This window comes from Furipterus horrens, unplaced genomic scaffold (genome assembly GCF_987537825.1).
Source record: "Furipterus horrens unplaced genomic scaffold, mFurHor1.1.pri manual_scaffold_8, whole genome shotgun sequence".
In the NCBI taxonomy this organism is placed as follows: domain Eukaryota; kingdom Metazoa; phylum Chordata; class Mammalia; order Chiroptera; family Furipteridae; genus Furipterus; species Furipterus horrens.
Window position 1 is genome coordinate 56084959 of NW_028327178.1, and position 22578 is coordinate 56107536.

At 40.5% G+C, this 22578-nt stretch overlaps 1 protein-coding gene across 7 annotated transcripts in view; it reads left to right on the forward strand.

Moving 5' to 3' along the window:
* The window catches only part of LDLRAD4 (low density lipoprotein receptor class A domain containing 4), a 564232-nt gene that overhangs the window by 531017 nt on the left and 10637 nt on the right, over positions 1 to 22578 (forward strand). The gene's annotated exons all lie outside the window — the stretch shown is intronic.

The following is a 22578-nucleotide window of genomic DNA, read 5'->3' on the forward strand; positions in this document are numbered from 1 at the left end:
CATTTGTAAGACTCTGAGGAGTTTCAGCGGTGCCAAAGATGTGAGTGAGCCGCAGGGGCAGCAGTGGGACAGCAAGGGCTCAGGTGTATCAGAGCAGGTTGGCTTGTATTGGGGGCTTATAGAACAGCCCTTCATAAGGCTCTTCAGGTTGTTTTTTTAAGGTTCCTAGCTACTTCTAAACCACCCTCCTCTAGAAAATAAAACACTGATGTTCAGCTAAACTGCTCTATGATTTATACCTGTTAGACCAAGGGCCACTGGAACTTTCTGTTCTGAGCTAGTTTTACAATCTGTGATTCTGGTGACTTTTAGTAAAAGCCTTGAGAATGGTGAATTTAGGTACTTATAACTTGTTGGCTTTGGTGATGGGCAAAGGAGGCAGAATTCCCTCACGATACTCAGCCCCTTAGAGTGTGTGTCAAGACAAGGACTGCCAGCCAATTTGGAGGCCTAGACAGACATGCTGCATCTCCCTCCACAACTAAGAAGGAATACAACTACCTCAAAACTAGAGACAACCAGAAGTTCCAGAAAATCAAGCTGCATGGAAGTCCAGCAAACAAATATATAAAGAAAAAATACTCATCCAGACAGGTAAGAGGGGTGGGGCCAGGGTGGAGAGGATACGGTGTGGTGGTGGTAGCAGCAGCAGCAGGAGCCGGATGGCGGAAAATGCAGTCACACATTTTAAAAAATCGGGAGGGACACCTGGGGAACACTCCTAGCACCAGAACAGACCGCACAGCTCATGGTCCCAGCACCAGGGAAAATAAAGCTTCATTGATTTTCACTCTGCAAACCAGTGGGGGTTGGAGCAGAGGAAGAAACTGCTGGACTCTCAGCATAGTCCTCTTGTTTAAAGGGACCCCACAGTCCTAGAACATCCACAGACCCACCCACTCTGGGAACGACAGTGAGAGCAACAGCTAGAGAGGCCCCAGTCCCATACCAAAGTGGGAGAAGTGCCTGGAAAAGGTGTGAGTGCTGAGCAAGTGGCATTGTTCCCTCTCAGACACCTCCCCCACATACAGCGCCACAACGTGGTGAAATGGGTCGCCCTGTACTGACAAATCCCTAAGGCTCTGCCCCTTACAACGTAACAGGAGCAACACCTCTACCTAAGACATAGAGGCTAACAACACAGGAGCATTTCAAGATGAGGAGACAGAGAAATATGGCCCAAAAGGGGGAATGGATCAAGGTTCCAGTGGGAAAACTAACAGATGAAGAGATAGCCAACCTAATAGATGTAGAGTTCAAAACGCTGGTGATAAAGATGCTCACAGGCTTGACAGATATGCTTAAGTATGGTAAACGCATAAGAAGTGAAGTGAAGGCTATACTAAATGAAACAAAGGAAAATGTACACAAAACCAATGGTGAAGGGAAGGAAACTGGGGTTCAAGTCAATAATTTGAAACATAAGGAAGAAAAAAAACAGTCAACCAGTACAGAATGAGGAAACAAGAATTGAAAAAAGTGAGGAGAGGCTTAGAAACCTCTGGGACAACTTTAAACATGCCAACATACAAACCATAGCAGTGCCAGAAGGAGAAGAGGAAGAGCAAGAAATTGAAAGCTTATGTCAGAAAATAATAAAATAAAACTCCCCAAATTTGGTGAAGGAAGTCGACATACAAGTCCAGGAAGCACAGAGAGTCCCAAACAAGCTAGACTCAGAAAGGACCGCACCAAGACTCATCATAATTAAAATGTGAAAAGTTAAAGCTAAAGGGAGAATTTTAAAAGCAGCAAGAGAATAGCAGAGAGTTACCTACAAAGGAGTGCCTATAAGACTATCAGCTGATTTCTGAAAAGAAACTGCAGGCAAGAAGGGACTGGCAAGAAGTATTCAATGTGATGAAAAGCAGCCTACAACCAAGATTACTCTATCCAGCAAAGCTATCATTTCGAATGGAAGGACAGATAAAGTGCTTCCCAGACAAGATAAAGCTAAAGGAGTTCATTGTCACCAAGCTATTATCATATGAGATGTCATAGGGATTTACTTAAGAAAAAGAAGGTAAAAATTATGAACATTAAAATGACAACAAATTCACAACTATTAACCACTGAACCTAAAAAATAAAAACAAAATTCAGCCAAACAAACCAGAAGAGGAGCAGAATCTTAGGTATTGAGATCACCTGAAGGGTTATCAACTGGGAGGGGGAAAGAGGAGAAATGGGGAAATGGTGCAGGGATTAAGCATAATTGGTTGGAAAAAAATAGACATAGGGAAGTTAAGAATAATATAGGAAAGGGTGAACCGAAGAACTTATATGCATGACCCACGGACATGAACTAAGAGGGGTGGGATTGCTGGAGGAAAGGGTGCTACTGGGCAGAGGGGAGCAAAGGGAAAAAAATTGGGACTACTATAACAACATAATCAATGAAATATACTTAAAAAAAAAGACCAGGACTGTCTGGTAACTGGCTTAGGGAGACCATCATGAATGTGGGGGTGCAGCCATCCTGGTGGATATGGTGCAGCCCAGCCCAGCCCAGGGCCCTGAGACCTCTTAAGAGATTAGTCATGTTTAGCCCCAAAGACCCCTTTCTCCCTTTTGCTTTCTCTTGTCCTCTACTATTTCCTTCCTCTATCTCTGTGGATCCCTAGCTGGGTCCATAGTCCCCCGCAGCCCTGTGGCTTTCATCACACCATGGTGGTTTCCTTGTGGCCCTCTGTTCCCAAGCAGTCTGGTACCTGCATGGTCCAGACTCACTGAACACAGGTGTCCTGAAGCCTGTAGATTGCCCCCCATACATACAGTGATACCTGAAGGAGGACCTAATTCTTCTGAAGTTCTGAACACAAAATACATGTAATTATCCTGGGTTTAAAGAGAGAGGACACAGCAAGAGTTTCAGATCCACAGAAGAATGGGCCATCATTACTTTGCCTAGGCCTTAATTCAAGGATTATAAATGCCAACCCCCGGCCTTGGGGAGAAATAGGTAAATCTGTCCCACTTGCTGTCATCATCAATAGGCAGCTCTCCAGTGTCCAGGGAGAACCTGCCATGAATTTATTTGTCCAAGTTCCCCATGTCACACTTTTTGCTTCAAGCTCCAAAGTGCTCCCAGTCATTGCGCTGATGCAACTCACACTGCTTTTCCAGTGCCCAGCCTACCTGCACCCACCCCAGTCCTCCCCTCAGATTTGCTTCAGGGATCATCTTACTTCCACCTGACTTGCCTTGCCTTGGATAGGTGAAGTGCCTTCTTCCTCCACTCCTCATTACAGACCTGGCCATGCCTCCTCTCACTGTCCCCATCCAGTGTTGCCTTAGTGCCTCCTCACTGGTCTCTGTCCCCAGACTGGGAGCTCCCTTCTCAGTCAGGTGATGGGATGAGTACATATACAGGACCAGCAGAGAGGGGTGGCAGGAAGACAGGTTTACAAAGAGAGAAAAAAAAATCCAAGTGTGTTTTTACTTGGGATATGTTCTATTACATTTGGAAGTGCGTCCCATGGACCTCCTCTTCAGGGGCAGCAGTTTGCCTGTGTTCACCTTACTCCAGGGGCTGTTGTGTAGCAGAGCCTCCCATTATCAAATTCAAGAAAGTAATTAAGTGATTTTCAGAGGTTCCTTCGTGGCTACACACTGCATGGCTAGTGAAGACAGTCGATAGCTAAAACTGTGTCTGCAGAGGTTTTTATCACTGTCTGTATCTAATTTTGTTAAGAAACACTTGAAAGTTTTGCACTCGAGAGCTCAATATGGGTGTTGTTGCTTCTGAAGGCTTAGAATTTGCTCAATAAAATGGAAATGTGGATATTGCACAGCATAGCAATGGGCTCTGTTTGATGTTTCACAAACTCAAGATGTATTTTTACACAGTGAAAGAGATGATTCAGGCTCAGACTGTAGCTCCATTTCATGACTAGGACCATTAGCCTAGTTTAAAAGGGAAGAGATAGGGTGAGGAAGAAAGTGACTTCTCTCCTGGATGCAGATAGAAACTTAGATAATACTGTGGGTGCAGCCATTTGTTCACATACAGTCCTGCCCAGCAACTTGCTTCTTCACTAGGCTTCTTGCCTCCCAATTACCTAATTATCTTCCTTAGAACTTCTTTTAAGAAATGTCAGTTCCCTTAATACAGCACTGGAAGAGCAATCTGGTTCATTTACACTTATGGTTCCCAATCTGGGGTGGTTTTGCGCTCTAGGGAACATTTGACAGTGTCAGGAGATTTTTGGTCAACTCAACTTGGGGAGTGGCTCGAGGGATGCTCTAAACATCCTGCAATGCACAGGGCAGCCCCCACAATAAAGAATGATCTGACCCAAATTTTGGTAGTGCTGTAGTGGGGAACCCCTGATATTACAGGTGCAGTATGCCACCCTTCCCAGAGGAACTTCACTGTTACAAGAAGATATCTGTTAGAGTAAGTGGATCTCTCAGCTTCAACAGAGTGAACACTTCCCAGCAGCTTAGGGGGAAAGTGTTGGGGATCCACAGAGAAACTGAGTGTTAAGAGGGTCTTAACCTAGGGCTCTGCCTTCAAAACCATCTCCCCCATCAATTTCTGCCTCTGTTTATTCAGTCAGTCACTGGACATGAGCCAGGCAATGAGCAAAGAAACAATGCAATGTGTCCTTGCCCCTGACCCCCACCCCCAGTCAGCAGCATCCACTAGGCTAATGCTAATTGGCATTTTCTCAATCTTACTGGGGAAGACCAGGGGTCTCCAATGGCCATTTGTGTATGTGGGATGGGATATATATCCAGTGGATGTAAACTCTAGGAGGGATTTGGGATGCGGCATGATTACTTCAGTTTGGGCAGTTTCAAGTTGACCTTCCAGGAAGGTGGCTGTCCCTCAGCATCCCAAGGTGACTGCATGTGCCAAGAGGCTTCCTCCCCTAAGGGGTTTAGAAGGAGCTAAGCAGGAGGTGGCTGGACAGTGATGGCATGGTGGGAAAGGGCCTATACTTACTGACAAAGCTATCAGTGATGGTTTTCTGAACTCTCTGTGGCATCGTGCATATTTGTGCTTCTTGGGGGAAAGATGACTGGTGAAGATGGATATGTGTTTGTGGTTGCTGCTGTCCATGTGGTTTCGTGTCTGTTGTCAGAGCACCTGAGTGCTCCTAAAGTGCCTTTCACTTTGTCAACATCCAAATCCTGTCTTCTGCTTGGCCTATTTCACTTAACAGAATATTCTCTAGTTCCTTCCATGCTGTTGCAAAAGGTAGGAGTTCCTTCTTTCTGCTGTGTAGAATTCCATTCAGTAAATGTGCTAGTTTTTTGATCCACTCATTTACTCATGTGCACTTACGCTGCTCCCAGCACTTGGCTGTTGTAAATAGGGCTGCTATGAACATAGGGGTGCATAAGGTCTTTTGAATTGGTGATCAAGAATCTTAGGTTATATTCCCAACAGTGGAATCACTAGGTCAAAAGGCAGTTCCACTTTTAGTTTTTTGAGGAAATTTCATACTGTTTTCTAAAGTGGCCTGTACCAGTCTACATTCCCACCAATAGTTCACTAGGGTTCCCCTTTCTCCACATCTTCACCAGCACTTACTGTTTGTTGATTTATTAATGATGGCCATTCTGACAGCTGTGAGGTGGTATCTCATTGTGATTTTAATTTGCATCTCTCTGATGGCTAGTGATGTTGTGCATCTTTTCATATATTCTTGAAGAAATGTCTATTCAGTTCCTTTTCCCATTTGATTTCACCTCTAAGAGGAATCTAATGAACAAAGTAAACTAATGAGCAAAATAGAATCAGAGTCATGGAAACATGAAACAGACTGACATTGACCAGAGAAGTGGAGGGATAGGGATAAGGGTGGAAAGAAGGGGAAGGGACTAGTCAGAGAACATGTGTGAATGACCCATGGACATGGACAACAGTGTGGGGATTGACTGTGAGAGTGGGGGGTGGGCTGGGTGGAGGAGGGCAAGGGGGAAAGTTTGGGACAACTGTAATAAAATAACAATAAAAAATTAAATCCTGCCTTCCCAGGATCCTGAGTGGGGGAGGCTGCAATGTCCGGCTAGATGGCAGCTTGTGATTGTGGGTACCCACTGCTAGTCTTCCCATGGGTAAGCCTATGCATTGCTGGGACCCACTTACTTCTGAGGGCCTTTTAGCCCTTTTCTTTTATACTCATTTGAGGTCTCTGTAAGCATGTTAGTAAAAGGCATGTTTATTTTAAACTGGTGCAGAAGTTTGGGCATCTAATTTATCAACTTCTAGGTAATTGGTTTAAAACTGTTAAATTTGTTTTTATGTATTTCTGCTGGAAGACTTGATAGTCAAGATAGAAAAATAAAGGACAATAGTTGGCTTTGTTTTTGAGGAAGAGGCTTGCTACACATATAGGCGTTATGACTTGGTTGAGTAAACTTCACTACCCTGATTGAGCTGCCCCTCTCTTCACTAATGGGCTTTCCACCTAAACCAAAAGGGAAGAGCAAGACTGAGGTTAATGCAATAGGATCTTAGTCACTCTGAATATCCCTGCTTTTCCAAGAGAGTCTTCTGCAAAATGGTGGGTTGGACCAGTTGCCCTTTTGGGCCAAGCGCCAGGCGTGTCCTGATTCTGGAAGGTTTTCTTTGTACAGTGAAAGGTACTTTCCTCACTGAGGGTGGTGTCCTCACCCCTGACTTTATCACTCCCTAACTTCCTCATGCAGCGCCATATCCTCAGGTTGCCTCCTTTGCTGGCTCCAAAAATATCTGTTAGAAGAATATACCTCCTGTGCCAGGTCCCCTCTAGCCAATGGAGGAATAGATGGAGTTTGCATTGGCTGAGGCTGGTCAGCCTTCATCACCACAGTGTCTCTGAGTACTGTTCCAGGGAGTTCAGGGAATGAGACAATACTGACTCTCAATTTAGTGGAAGCAGTCATTTCTGAATGAAAATGAAAATTGAATTCCAGGAAAAGTGAATGCTTAAAACAATGGCAGACAGCAGTGAGTGGGTTTGTGATATAAATCCAATGTGTTCTTTCTAAGGCTTATTTTTTAGAGCCCGGTTTATGTGATTTCAGAGCTTTGAGACTATCTAGATTTATTTTCATTACCTTAGACAACCACGTAATAGAAAAACAATAAAGGGAGCATAAATATTCCAGACATAGCCCTGAGAGATGTTTACACAAGTCTCCGGAGTCTTTCTCACTAGAGCTGATAGAGGCCTGAGTGGCCTTTTCTAACACCCTGTAGCCGAGCCTGGCAGAGCCAACTAAACCTGCCTGGACAGCACAGGGGTTGGTGGATACTGGACAAGACCAAGGAGGCCAGTCATTTACTGAGGAATGGCAGAGAAACAGGAACATTTTACTTATTTTGAACCATATGAAATTGTGGCTACTCAGCCATTTTGACCTATAAAAATAGCAATTTCAATTAAAAATTAACAAAAGGAGTCACATCAGGCATTTCATTACCTACTGCTGCAGGGATTAAGTCAACTGTGAAAATATGGGTGTCTGGGCCTCCCTGCAGAGACAGCAGCATCAGGCTGGCACTCAGTGCAGCCTGTGCTGCACCAACTCCTTGGGAGATGCAGGGGAAGAGGCCATTTGTTTTTCACTCCAGCTCATAAAAAGGAGAATGAGGACTACAACCACCAGCTGTGTTGGTACAGAAACTCGGGTTCTTTGGATCCAAAGTGATCTACTATGGGGAAAGCCTATGCCCAGAGATCTTCTCTGCAGAAGTTGTAGACATGGCCTGGAGGGAGGCCAATGTGTGTGGTTTGCCCCACAGGGTGTTATGACAAAATTTGATTGAACTTGTAAAAATGAGAAGATTTCACATAAATACTGGAATTTACATCTTTTCCTGAACAGTCAGCATATCAGGCTACACTGGCCTCTATTCCTGCCTGGCACCCACAGCCTGGGGCTGCAAAGAGGCTACCACTCAAGATGGGCCGGTGTCATCTTTCTGTGTGGATTGTTTTTTAGAGAAAATATTCTTCTGTACTCATGCCTTTACCACAAGGATGAAAACAAGATAGACGGCCACTCACTGGTTTCCAGAGAAATGGGACAGAGCTTCCTTGTGGATGTAAAAATCATCCCTACAAGATTCTGAGTTCACCCAAGTGTGTCTGGGCCAACAGAATGTATGTAGCATTTTCTGCACCCAGCCTGAAGTACTTGTTCCTGGCCCTTGCTGTCCAGTCATCTTCCTGAAGCAGGGCCCTCCTCTCTGTGGCTACAGCCTGTTGCCAAGAGGACAGAGTTGGCTTGGCCTCCTTTCTGTTGCCCTAGGGAACAGGGTGGCCTAAGGACGAGCAGTTCTGATTGCCTCCTAGAAACAGTTCAGGAATCCATCATACTGGACTCAGAGCTCACAGGCTCTGAGTGAAAGGCACAGGGCTGAGGGAGTCACCATACACACAGTTCATTACCACTGTGACAGAAGAACTAGACTGCTGTGCACCTATCTTTTCTCATTTCTACCTACTTCATCTGCATTTAGAAAAACATTTCTAAAATGATAGAAATGAACTATTTTCATTCGACAAGGTACAAAAAGGAACTAAAGGGCTTGACAATGCAGCAATAAGAGGTATCTCTCTAATGTTCCAGACTTAAAGAAAAGAGAGCCACAGGCTTCACTGAACATCAAGTGAGATTAAAAACAGTAGGGGACAGTTTCCCTGTAGGTGAGACAGATTTTTGCTGCACCATAGGACCAGGGGCATTTGTGGTCAACTATGTTCAATAACAATTGTCCATTATTTCTTGAGCCACTGAAACTTCATTTCCAAGTGTTGAAGAACTGCAAAGGACAGGTCAGTTCCTACTGTAGACTCCAAGCACAGGTCTCCTGCCATTAGCCATGCTGTTTTTCCCTGAATGAGTGAAAGGTATTCACATAGTCAAGCTGCCAGATGGGTCATTTAAAAGGCTTTACCTTTTAGTGTGTCTAATTGAAGATTAGAAAGTTGATAATTTTAACAGCTTCAAAATAAGACTGTCTCCTTTTAGTAAGCAAAGCAGAAGGCCCAGTTGCTGGCAAAAATTGGATGAGAATGCTGGGTCATAGCTATTACACAGCAGATTCTCATCTGAACACAAATGGACAGACCTTTTAAAAAGCAAAGGTTTGTCTTTAAAGCAATGTGAATAGCTCAAATGGTACTTCTATGTACGTTGCCACGGCTCACAACAGTTTTGAAATTATTTTAGAGCTTGCAGTTCATTATTTGGAAAGTTTTCAGGGGAATTTTTCTTTTTTAATTCTCAATAATGTTAAGTCTTCCTTTTTCTTATTTGTTCTCTGAGGATGGAATCGAATTTTGATATCAACCAAAATCCATTTAGAGTTAAATTTCATGAATGATGTGATGATCAAGCTAAATGATAAAATTTTGTTGCAAAGCCAAGTGTGACTCAGTGAAAATGATGCTGTCAAAATTACAAACTGTTACTAGAGGAAGGTCAGCAAATTAATGGCTTTCTCTGGGGGGGGAGGGTGATCTGATTTAGGAGGAGGTGGACTAAAGGAGTCTGGTCTGTGTTGTTAAAATATTTATGTTAAGAATGAATGTATGTGTTACTTTTACAACTAAAAAACATCCTCCGCTTACATAAACTAATGCTGAAGACAATTCCAATAATGTTCAGCGCCAACTATAGACTCCAAAGGTAACTCATTTAAATACGGTTCTTATTGTGACCAAAGTATGCTAAGATCAGATTTTTAAATAAAATTAATGAAACATTTTATACACCAAAAAATTTTAATAACCTTTTAAATAGGCATTAGTATTAATAATCTATTGGTAACATTTGTTTCTTTTTGTTGTTTTTACCTAGTCCTTGAAAATTGGCATAGTTTATTCTGAGGAGGGAAGAGTTTTCTACATTATTCTAATATTGTTAGGGTGGTTCCCCAGAGCTGTCACATATGCCAAGAGAGGTTGCTCGGTTCTGGCTCTGTGTTAATTCCCTACAGCCCTATGATCTTGGGAAAAGCATTCACGCCTGTGCCTTAGTTCCCTCCCACACCCTAAAGGCGGTTATTGTGGCCACCTAGACTGATAGTGTGTGGTTCCACATTTCCTTATTGCCCTGAGCTTTCTGGTTCCCAGGCTGGTTTCTTGTGAAATCTAATTGCTCACTCTCCTTCAACACCAAGCCCTGGAGAGAGAAGCACCTGCATAGCTCCTTTTCTGCTTTCTCCTCAGGGCCTGTAGACCTCCTTCATCTATTGTATTATTCTGGAAAGATAAAGGATTCCCTTTCCTTTCTTCCCAACATACCTTCCTGGATGATTTGTCTTTCTCTTAAGGGATGTGCCCTAGATTGAGTAGAGTTGGGAGGCAAATATTGAGTCTTGAAAAGTCTGATGATGTATTCCCAAGGAAGAGTAAAAGGAGAAATGCTGGAGAGAGCAGTCATTGACATCTAGAGGTATTGCCTTTACATCTAAGCTGTTACTGCCATCTAGGGTGAAAAAGATAGTAATACTATGGCATTTGGATAGTAGAGGTTACATGAGAAAGGGGAAGAAAAGAAATAAAATTGACTTTATCAGACTGTAAAAGTGTTGCTGAATATCCAAAGATTAGTTTTACATATGTTTGAAATTTTCACCCTGTGACCAGAAGAAAAATAGATTTCCAAATATTTGAGACCATACAATACATTCACTCACTGGGGGGAACCCTTGGGTAGAAACCAAATATCCACCAATGAATGAATGGCATTGCTTTACCACAAACTGACTGTGTCACTTCCAGTGAATAATGTACCTTTTCTTGGACCTCAGTCTTCTCCCATCTAAAATGAGGGATAATTGGCTTAGATCAGACACCTTTAGGTTGTTTTTGACCGTGAAGAACAGTAAGAAACACATTTTATACCACAATCCACAATACTTATATGCACAACTAAGGCAAAAGTTTCACCAAACAATACTTATAAACAATGATATTTTCTATCTTGTTTCATTTTTTCAAATGCTAGCTGTGACCCACTTAAACTGATTTTCCAGCTCTCTGTGAGGTTGCAACTCATAGTTTGGAAAACATCATACTAGGTGTTTTTAGTCCCCAAATATTATGATCCTGTGGTATGTGGAAAGGAGAGTTAAGTTGAGAGCATAAAACCAAGAAAGTTCAGGGTGTGAGAGTCACCTCACACATGGTCCCAGTGCACCTAGACCCAAGACAGCAGGCGTCACCCACAGCTCACAGCAGAGGTGCCAATACATCATGACCACAGTTTACTCTCTTTTAATGCTACAAACCTGTCCTTCAGGTGGAAAAAGATTCAAGAGATCCAGAAATGGAAAAGATTATAAGAGAGTACTATGGACTCTGGTATATCAACAAATTGAATAACCTAGATGAAGTGGACAGATTCCTAGAAACATACCCTACTAAGACTGAATCATGAAGAAATAGAAAATCTGACTAGATCTGTAACTAGTAAAGTGATTGACTTAGTAATCAAATACTTCCTACCAAAGAAAATCTTTAGACCAAATGGTTTCTCTTGTGAATTCTACCAAACATGTAAAGAAGAACTGGCACCAATACTTTTCAAAATCATCCCCAAAAAATGAAGAGGAGGGAACATTTTCTAATCCATTCTGTGAAGCTAGCATAACCTTAATACCAAAGCCAAACAAAGTCACAAAATGAAAAGAAAACCATTATTCCATATGAATATTGATGTAAAAATCCTCAACAAAATACTAGGAAACTGAATTTGGCAACATACTAAAAGGATTATATGCCATGACCAAGTGGGGTTTATTTCTGTAGTGCAAGGATGGTTTTATATATGAAAATCAATTGGTGTAAGACACTTCAGTAAGAGAACGTAGGGGGAAAAACTACATATTCATCTCATCATGCATAAAAGCATTTGGCATAATTCAACACTTTTGCGTGATAAAAACACTCATCATCAAACTAGGATAGAAGGAAATTACCTCAACATAATAAAGGCTATCTACGGAAAGCCCATGGTTAATATTGTATTCAATGGTGAAGAACTGAAAGCTTTTTCTTGAAGATCAGGAACAAGACAAGGATGCATGCTTTCACCACTTCTTTTCAACATAGTATTTATTGGAAGTTTTAGTCAGAGAAATTAGGCAAGAAAAAGAAATAAAAGGCATTCCAACTATAAAGGAAAATTAAATGATCTGTTTGCAGATGACATGGTCTTATATGTAGGAAACCCTAAAGATTCTAACAAACAAAGAATACTTGCTGGAACTAATAAACAAATTTAACAAAGTTGAAGGATACAAAATTAACATGCAAAAATCAGTTGCATTTCTTTACACTAACAATGAATAATCAAAAAGGAAATTAAGAAAACAGTCCAATTTACAACAGCATCAAAAAGAATAAAATACTTAAGAATACATTTAAGCAAGCAGGTAAAAGATTACGCTGACAATTGTACAATGTTGCTGAAAGAAATTAGACACAAATAAATAGATCCTAATATTCATTCATTAGAAAACCTGATATTGTTAAGATGTCAGTACTACCCAAAGAAATCTACAGATTCAGCACAAACCCTATCAAAATCTCTATGATGTTCCTTGTGGAAATAGAAAAGTCTATACTAAAATTCATGTGCTATCTCAAGAAACCTCCACCCCCAAATAGCTAAAATAATATTGTAAAAGAATAACTACCCCTGGCTGGTGTGGCTCAGTGCATTGAGTGCCAGCCTGTGAACTGAAGGGTCACCAGTTTGATTCCCAGTCAGGACACATGCCTGGGTTGCAGACCAGGTCCCTGGTTGGGAGTAAGCGAGAGGCAATCACACACTGATGTTTCTCTCCCACCTTTTCCCCTCTCTAAAAATAAATTAAAAAAAATTTTTTTAAAGAATAACCAATTTGGACATCTCATACTTTCTAATTTCACAAACTTACTACAAAGCTACAATAACAAAAACAGTAGAGTATTGGCATAAAGAAAGACATATAAACCAATGGAATAGCATAGAGAGCCCAGCAACAAACTTTCTCATATATGGTCAAGTGATTTTTGACAAGGGTGCCAAGGCCATTCAAAGAGAAGACATTATTTTCAAAAATCATGCTAGGAAAAGTAAATATCCACATGGAAAATAATAACACTGAATCCATATATCTTATACCATATACAACAAATTAAGCCAATGTGGAGCAAAGACCTAAATGTAGGAGCTAAAACCATAAAACTTTTGAAGAAAATAATGGGGAAAATACTTCACAAGATTGGATTTGGCAATGATTTCTTGAATATGACAACACTGGGGGGAGGTGGTGGATGCGTAAGGGGAGGCTACGCTTGCTTGCTCCCAAGACTGGTCTGTAGTTTCAACTAAATGTGGACAGAGCATCTCAGTTAACATCTGGATACTGGTGGGAGTTGAACCTTAGTGCTGCTGGTGGCGGAGAAGGCCACCTCAGAGTGATCTGTCTGATGAGGATCATGGAGGAGACACGGGAGAGGCGTGAATTCTGGCTGGCTTGGCTCCCTGGTCAGCAGCTGGCAGTGCACAAAGATTTTTCAATGCCCCTAGGTTTCCTCTGAGAGGAGCCAGAGGTGGAGATTGAGGCTGTGCCCACTGGCAGAGCCAGGAGTTGGCCAGGTGGCGCCTGGCTCTGGGAGTCTGGGAGCAGCATATTGTGTGTGTGTGTGTGTGTGTGTGTGTGTGTGTGTGTAGCCGGGGTGCACACACAGGAGTGCACTTGGGGTCCCATCCAGGGCCGTGTGCGCTCATCGGAGCACCCCTGGCCCACACAACCCAGCATAAGGGGGCACATTCATCCTGCTCGACATGGGCCATGGCCAAAGAGGATGAACTGAACTAGAGACACTTTGGAAAAGCTTTTGGTGCTGGTTTTGGAGAGAGAGAGCTGGGGGAAGAGGATAATGGATCCCAGTGCAGACGCATCCCCAGTGCTATGGGAGAAATCTCATAAGCAGACTACTCCCCTCTGAGTGGCCTTAACCCGAGGCACTTCAACAACTGTCTACAAGATGAGGTGGGTGGAGTGACTCCCAGCTAATTGGACAGAAGGACCCAGAAAAGAGCAACACAATAACCAAAACCACAGTACTACCAGAGAGTCAAATAAAAGGCATAAAGGGCATCCCAAGAGCATCAAGTTCAGGCGATCAAGGAGCCTAGATCACTGAATCACACAGGATTCATACCACAGAAGGTTACACCACAACGGTAGGAAATGAAAGCAGATCAATTTAAGAAACAGAAACAAACAAAAGCAGCCACCTAAGATGGGGAAATGAGAAAACAACACCCCATCAAAAGGAAAGGAGGAATTCCCAGAATTCATGAGAGAATGAAATACGGGCAAGCAAACTATCAGAAATGGAATTCAAAACAGTGGTAATGAGGAAGCTCAATGAACTCAACAAACTGAGAGAAAACTACAATGAACTCTAGGAAAATGACAAAGAACTCCAGGGAAGCTACAAGGAACTTACTGAGAAATTCACCAGCATGAAAAAGGACATAGAAACTATCAGTAAGAGCCAGGAAGAAATGAAAATACAATTTCTGAACTGAAGAACACAGTAGAAGCAATCAAAAGCAGCCTAATGAAGCAGAGGATTGGATCAATGAGCTAGAGGACAATGTATAAAAACATCCCCAGACAGTGCAACAAAATGAAAAAAGACTGAGAAAGAATGAAGAGGGTTTAAGAGAGCTGCAGGACAACATGAAACATAATAATATCTGGATCATAGGGTTACCAGAAGGAGAAGAGGAGGAGCAAGGGATAGAAAACCTGATTGAAAAAGTAATGGCAGAAAATTTCCCGAAAACGAGGAGAGAAAAAGTCTCACAAGTACAGGAAGTACAGAGACTCCCAATGAAGATGAACCCAAGGAGGCCCACTCCAACGCACATCATAATTAAAATAGCAATAATCAAAGACAAAGACAGAATCCTAAGGATAGCAAGAGAAAAACAGAAAATAACATACAAGGGAACTCTGACCAGGCTGTCAGCTTATTTCTCAACAGAAACATTACAATCCAGAAGAGAAAGGCAAAAAATATTTCAAGCAATGAAAAACAAAGGCATACAACCAAGACTACTCTACCCAGCAAGGCTCACTTTCAAAATGGAAGGTGAAATAAGGAGTTTTCCAAATAAAGGAAGAATAAAAGAATACATCTCCACCAAACCAGCATTGCAAGAGATGCTAAAGGGAATTCTTGAAGAAAAAGAAGAAAAAGAGAGCAGGAGAGAAACACAGGTACAAAGGGAAAAAGTAACAATGAATAAATACCTGTCAATAATAACCTTAAATGTAAGTGGATTAAATGCACCAATCAAAAGGCATAGGGTAACTGAATGGATATGAAAACATGACCCATGTATATGCTGTCTACAACAGACCCATCTCAGAACAAAAGATCTACAGAGAATGAAAGTGAAGGGATGGGAAAAAAAATATTTCTAACAGACAGGAAAAAAAAAAAGTGGGGTAGGAATACTTATAATAGACAAAATAGATTTCACAGCAAAGGCCATAAAAAGAGACAAAGAAGGACATTTCATAATACTTAAGGGAACAATTCTTCACAAAGATATAACCCTGGTAAACATATATGCACCCAACATAGGAGCACCCAAATATATAAGGAAAATCTTGGAAGACTACAATAAGGATATCAACAGCAACACACTCATAGTAGGGGACTTTAACATCCCATTGTCAACAATGGACAGATCTTCGAAGCAAAGAAACACCAAGGATATTGAGGCATTGAACAACACTCTAGATCAAATGGACTTAGTTTATATATATAGAACTTTTCATGCCAAGGAAGCAAAATGCACATTCTTTCAAGGGCATATGGAACATTTTCAAAGATAGATCACATGCTAGGAAACAACAAGACTCAACAAATTTAAGAAAATTGAAACTACATCAAGCATCTTCTCAGTTCACAATGGCTTGAAACTGTAATTCAACCTCAAGGAAAAAACTCAAAAGACATTCAAACTCATGGAGAATGAATAACATGCTATTAAGTAATGAATAAGTTAACAATGACATCAAGGAAGAAATCAAAAAGTTTCTGGAAACAAATGATTATGAACACAAAACAGCCAAAAAACTATGGGACACAGCAAAACCCATCCTGAGAGGAAAATTCATAGCAATACAGGCCTACTTAAAAAAGGATTGAAGAATCTCAAAAAATCTAACCCTACAGCTACAAGAACTAGAGGAATTAACAACAAATGAGGCCCAGAGAAGGTAGAATGAAGGAAATCATCAAGATCAGAGCAGAATTAAATGACATGGAGACTAAACAAACAATTCAAAGATCAATAAAACCAGGAACTGGTTCTTTGAAAAGAAAGAAAATTGACAAGGCTTTAACCAGGCTTATCAAGAAAAAAAGAGAGAACCGAAATAAACAAAATCAGAAACAAAAGAGGAGAAATCACAACCAATAACACAGAAGTACAAATGATTGTAAGTAATTCCTACAAACAACCGTATGGCAAAAAACTTGACAACCTAGATGAAATGGACAAATTTCTAGAAACATATAATCTTCCAAAATTCAACCAAGAGAAAGCAAAAAGCCTGAATAGACTGATAAGAGCTAATGAAATTGAAGCAGTAATAAAAACACTTCTGGCACACCAAAATTTTGAACTGGCTGGATTCACAGGAATTTTACAAAACATTTAAGGAAGAACTAAGCCTGTCCTTCTCAAACTATTCCAAAAAATCAAAGAAGAAGGAAGACTCCCAAATCTTTCTCTGAAGCCAGTATTACCCTAATTCCAAAACCAGGTCAAGACACAACAAAAAGAGAAAACTACAGGCCAATATCACTGATCAACATAGATGCTAAATACCTCAACAAAATATTGGCAAAGTGGATCCAGCAATACATTAAAAAGATCATACACCACTGTCAAGTGGGATTCATCCCAGAGATGCAAGGATGGTTTACTACTCGCAAATCAAAAACATAATACACCACATAAACAAAATGAAAGACAAAAACCACATGATCATATCAATAGATGCTGAAAAAAAATGTGATATAGTACAACACCCATTTATGATGAAAACACTCAGCAAAATGGAAATAGAGGGAGCATACCTCAACATAATGAAGGCCATATACAAGAAACCTGAAGCCAAAATCATACTTAATGGGTAAAAACTGAAAGCATTCCTCCTGAGATCAGGAACAAGACATGGATGTCCACTCTCTCCACTCCTATTCAACATAGTCCTGAAAGTCCTAGCCACAGCAATCAGACAAGAAAAAGTAATGAAAGGCATTCAAATTGGAAAAGAGGAAGTAAAACTGTCATTATTTGCCAATGCTGTGATAGTGTACATAGAAACCCCATAGACTCTACCAAAAAACTACTTGAACTACTGGCAAAATAACAGGGTAAAAAGTCAATATTCAGAATTCAAAGGCATTTCTGTACACCAACAATAATATATCTGAGATATAAACTTGAAAAAATATCCCATTTTCTATAGCAAGAAGAAAATTAAAGTATCTAGGTATAAACCTAACCAAGGAGGTAAAAGACTCATACTCAGAAAACTACTGAACACTGAAGAAAGAAATTAAGGAAGATACATACAAATGAAAGCATATACCATGTTCATGGATGGGAAAAATCAACATCATTAAAATGTCCATACAACCTAAGCAATGTATAGATTCAACACAATCCCTATTACAATGCCAGTGACATATTTTACAGACCTAGAATGAATTCTTCAAAATTTTGTATGGAATCAAAAAAGACCCTAAATAGCCACAGTAGTCTTGAGGAAGAAGAACAGAGTTGGCGGAATCACAATACATGATATCAAACTATACTACAAAGCCACTGTGATCAAAACAGTCTGGTACTCACATAAGAACAGACATATAGATCAATGGAACAGAATAGAGAGCCCAGAAATAAACCCAGGTCTTTATGGTCAACTAATATTTGACAGAGGGGGAAGGAACAAAAAATGGAGTGAAAAGAGCCTCTTCAACAAATGTGCTGGGAGAACTGGACAGGAATGTGCAAAAAAAAAATGAAACTAGACCACCAAATTACACCATACACCAGAATAAACTCAAGATGAATAAAGGACCTAAATGTAAGCCGTGACACCATAAAAGTCTTAGAGGAAAACAGGCAAGATAATTTCGGATATCCCAAGAAGCTTTTCCCTAATATATCTCCTAAGGCAAGGGAATTAAAGGAAAGAATTAAGAAATAGGACTATGTCTAACCAAAGAGTTTCTGCTCGGCCAAAGAAAACATCAGCAAGATGCAAAGGGAACCAACCATATGGGAAAACATATTTGCCAATGATACCTCAGACAAGGGCTTGATCTCCAAAATATATAAAAAACTTATGCAACTCAACAGGAAGAAGACAGACAACTTAATTAAAAAATGGACAGAGGGTGTCCATAGACATATAAAAGAATGTTCAACATCACTAGCCATCAGAGAGATGCAAATTAAAGCCACAATGAGATACCACCTCACACCAATCAGCATAGCTAACAACAACAAATCAACGAACAAGTGCCAGCGAAGATGTGGAGAAAATGGAACCCTAGTGTACTGTTGCAGCCACTATGGAAAACAGTATAAAATTTCCTCAAAAAACTAAAAATGGAACTGCCTTTTTATCCAGGAATTCCATTGCTAAGATTATATCCGAAGAATCCTGAAACACTAATTCAAAAGAACCTATGCACCCCCATGTTCATAGCAGCACTATTTACAATAGCCAAGTACTGGAAACAGCCTAAGTGCCCATCTGTAGATGAGTGGATCAAAAAACTGTGGTACATTTACACAGTGGAATACTATGCAGCAGAAAGAAAGAAAGAACTTCTACCATTTACGACAACTTGCATGGAACTAGAGAGAATTATGCTTAGTGAAATAAGCCAAGCAACAAAAGACAAATACCATCTGATATCACTTTATACAGGAAACTAATCAACAACAAAAACAAACAAGCAAAATTGAACCAGGGGCATGTAAACAAGGAGCAGACTAACAGTGACCAGGGGGGAGGGAGCGAGAAAGAGAAGGGGGTTTGTGGGAGAAGGGTCTAGTCAAGAAACTAGCATAAATGACCCATTCACATGGACAACAGGGTGGGGAATGACTGGGAGAAAGGGTGAGTGGAATGGCAGAGGAGCAATGGGGAAAAAAGTGGGACAACTGTAACAGAAAAACAATAAATAGATAAATAAAAATATGACAGCAAAAGTACAAGCAACAAAAGAAAAATAATAAATTGTACTTTACAAATTAAAAATGTCAATGGTGACTTTTAAGAGTACAAAAGGTAACTCTTAGAATGGGACAAAATATCTGTAAATCATATATCTGGTAAGTTTTATTATTCAGAATATATAAAGAGCTACAACTTAACAACATAATGGGCAACCCAATTAAAAAATAAGCAAAGGACTTGTAGACATTTTTTTCCAAAGAAGATATTCAAATGACCATGGGAAGAGCTCAACATCACTAATTGTGATGGCTAATTTTGCTTATCAACATGACTGGACCAAGTGATCCCCTGATGACTGATAAAACATTATTTCTGGATGTCTCTGAGAATAATTTAAGAAGTATTTTTTAAGTATGTCTTATTGATTATGTTGTTACAGTAGTCCCAATTTTTTCCCCTTTGCTCCCCTCCGCACAGTACCCCCCTTCCCTCGAGCAATCCCACCCCCCATAGTTCATGTCCATGGGTCATGCATATAAGTTCTTTGGCATCACCCTTTCCTATAATATTCTTAATTTCTCCATGTCTATTTTGTACCAACCGATTATGCTTCTTAATCCCTGCATCATTTCCCCATTTCTCCCTCTTCAACCTCCCAGCTGATAACCCTCCAAATGATCCCCATATTTATGATTCTGTTCCTGTTCCGGTTTGCTTAGTTGGATTTTGTTTTTATTTTTTAGATTCAGTTGTTGATAGTTGTGAGTTTGTTGTCAGTTTAATGTTCATGATTTTTACCTTCTTTTCTTAAGTAAGTCCCTTTGATATTTTATATAGTAATAGCTTGATGATCAAGAACTCCTTTAGTTTTACCTTGTCTGGGAAGCACTTTATCTGCCCTTCCATTCTAAATGATAGCTTTGCTGGATAGAGTAGTCTTGGTTGTAGATCTTGCTTTTCATCACTTTGAATACTTCTTGCCAGTCCCTTCTTGCTTGCAAAGTTTCTTTTCAGAAATCAGATGATAGTCTTATAGTCACCCCTTTGTAGGTAACTCTCTGCTTTTCTCTTGCTGCTTTTTAGAATCTCTTTTTATCTTCAACTTTTGGCATTTTAATTATGATGTGTCTTGGTGTGGTCCTTTCTGAGTCTAGCTTGTTTGGGATTCTCTGTGCTTCCTGGACTTGTCTGTCTATTTCCTTCACCAAATTTGGGGAGTTTTCCTTCATTATTTTCTCACATAAGTTTTCAATTTCTTGCTCTTCTTCTTCTTCTCCTTCTGGCACCCCTATGGTTCAGGTGTTTGCACATTTAAAGTTGTCCCAGAGGTTCCTCAGCCTCTCATTTTTTTTCAATTTTTATTTCCTTATTCTGTACTGGTTGACTGTTTTTTTCTTCCTTATGTTTGAAATCATTGATTTGAACCCTGGTTTCCTTGCCTTCACCATTGGTTTTGTGTGGATTTTCCTTTGCTTCATTTAGCATAGCCTTCACTTCTTATGCATTTGCTGTACTTAAGCATATCTCTCAAGCCTGTGATCATCTTTATCACCAGTGTTTTGAACTCTATGTCTGTTAAGTTGACTATCTTCTCATCTGTTAGGTTGACTATTTCCTGTCGCTTAGTTTTCCCACTGGAACCTTGATCCATTCCCCCTTTTGGGCCATAATTCTCTGTCTCCTTATCTTGAAAGGCTCCTGTGTTTGTTAGCCTCTGTCTCTTAGGTAGAGCTGTCACTCCTGTTAGCTATTCTTCAGTATGGTTGACCCATTTCACCACATCGTAGTGCTGTTTGTGGGGGAGGTGGACTCTGCTGAGAGGCTGGCAGTTTCTTTCTCCGCCCCAACCCCCACTGGTTTGCACATTCAGAAGCAATGAGGTTTTATTTTCCTCAGTGCTGGGACCATGAGCTGTGCAATCTGGTCTCGTGTGGGAGTGCTCCCCAGGTGTCCCTCCCAACTTTTTAAAACATGTGACTGGTTTTTCCACCAACCTGCCACTGCCACCATCGCTGTTGCCACCACTGCTTCCACCACCACACTGCATCCTCTCTGCCCCGGCTCCACCCCTTCTACCTGTCTGGATGAGTATTTCTTCTTTATATCTTTGTTTATTGGACTTCCATGCAGGTCCATTTTCTGGAACTTCTAGTTGTTTCTAGTTTTTGAGGTAGTTGTTTTCCTTCTTATTTGTGGAGGGAGACACTGTGTTTCTGTCTAGGTCTCCACCTTGGCCAGAAGTCTCCCCATAATTTCAGAACTATTAACATCAGTAGACTGAATAAAGAAAATCTGCCCTCACCAATGTGAGTGGGCTTCTTCTTATTCCTGAAGGAACAGAATGGAAAAAAAGTTAGAGAAAGGCAAATCTCTCTGTCTTCTTGAGCTGGGACAATCTATTCTCTTGTCCTCTCACATTGGAGTTCCTATTTCTTGGGCATTTGGACTTAAAGACTTAAACCAGTAGCCCCTTGGTTCACAGGCCTTCAGACTCAGATTAAACTATACTTCCAAGTTTTCTGATTCTCCATCTTGCACATGGCAGATTATGGGTCTCCATAAGCACATGAGTCAATTCCTATAATTAACAGATAGATAATAGATAGATAGTTAGATAGATAGATAGATGTGTGTATATAGATATGCATACACACATATCCTATTGGTTCTGTTTCTCTAGAAAACCATGAACCTGACTTAATACACTAATCATATACAGCTCAAAACCATAACGAGATGCCTGTTGGGATGGCTGTTATTAAAGAAACAAAATAAGTGTTTGCAAAGGTGTGAAGAAATTGGAACCCTGTGCACCACTGGTGGGAATGTAAAATGATGCCACCACTATTAAAAACAGGATTGTGGTTCCTAAAAAAAATTAAACATAAAATTACCATATGATTCAGCAATCCTACTTCTGGGTATATCCCCAAAAGATTTAAAAACAGAGACTCAAAGAGATATTTGTACACCCCTCTTTGTAGCAGCATTATTTACAATAGTCCAAAGGTGGAAACAACAAGATTATTCATCAGTGGATGAATGACTTAAAAAATGCTATGCTCCTACAATGGAATATTAGCCTTACAAAGGAATGCTACAACATAAATGAACCTTTTTAAAAATTAAATGGATAAATGTTAAAGACATTTTGCTAAATGAAATAGGACATAATAATGTGTCCACAAAAGGACAAATATTATATAATTCCACTTATATGAGGTACCTAGAATAGTCCAATTCATAGAGACAGAGAGTATAGTGGTGTGGTTACCAATGGCTGAGTGGAGAAAGAAATGAGAAGTTAGTGTTTGTTGGGTATAGAATTTCAGATTGGGAAGAGGAAGA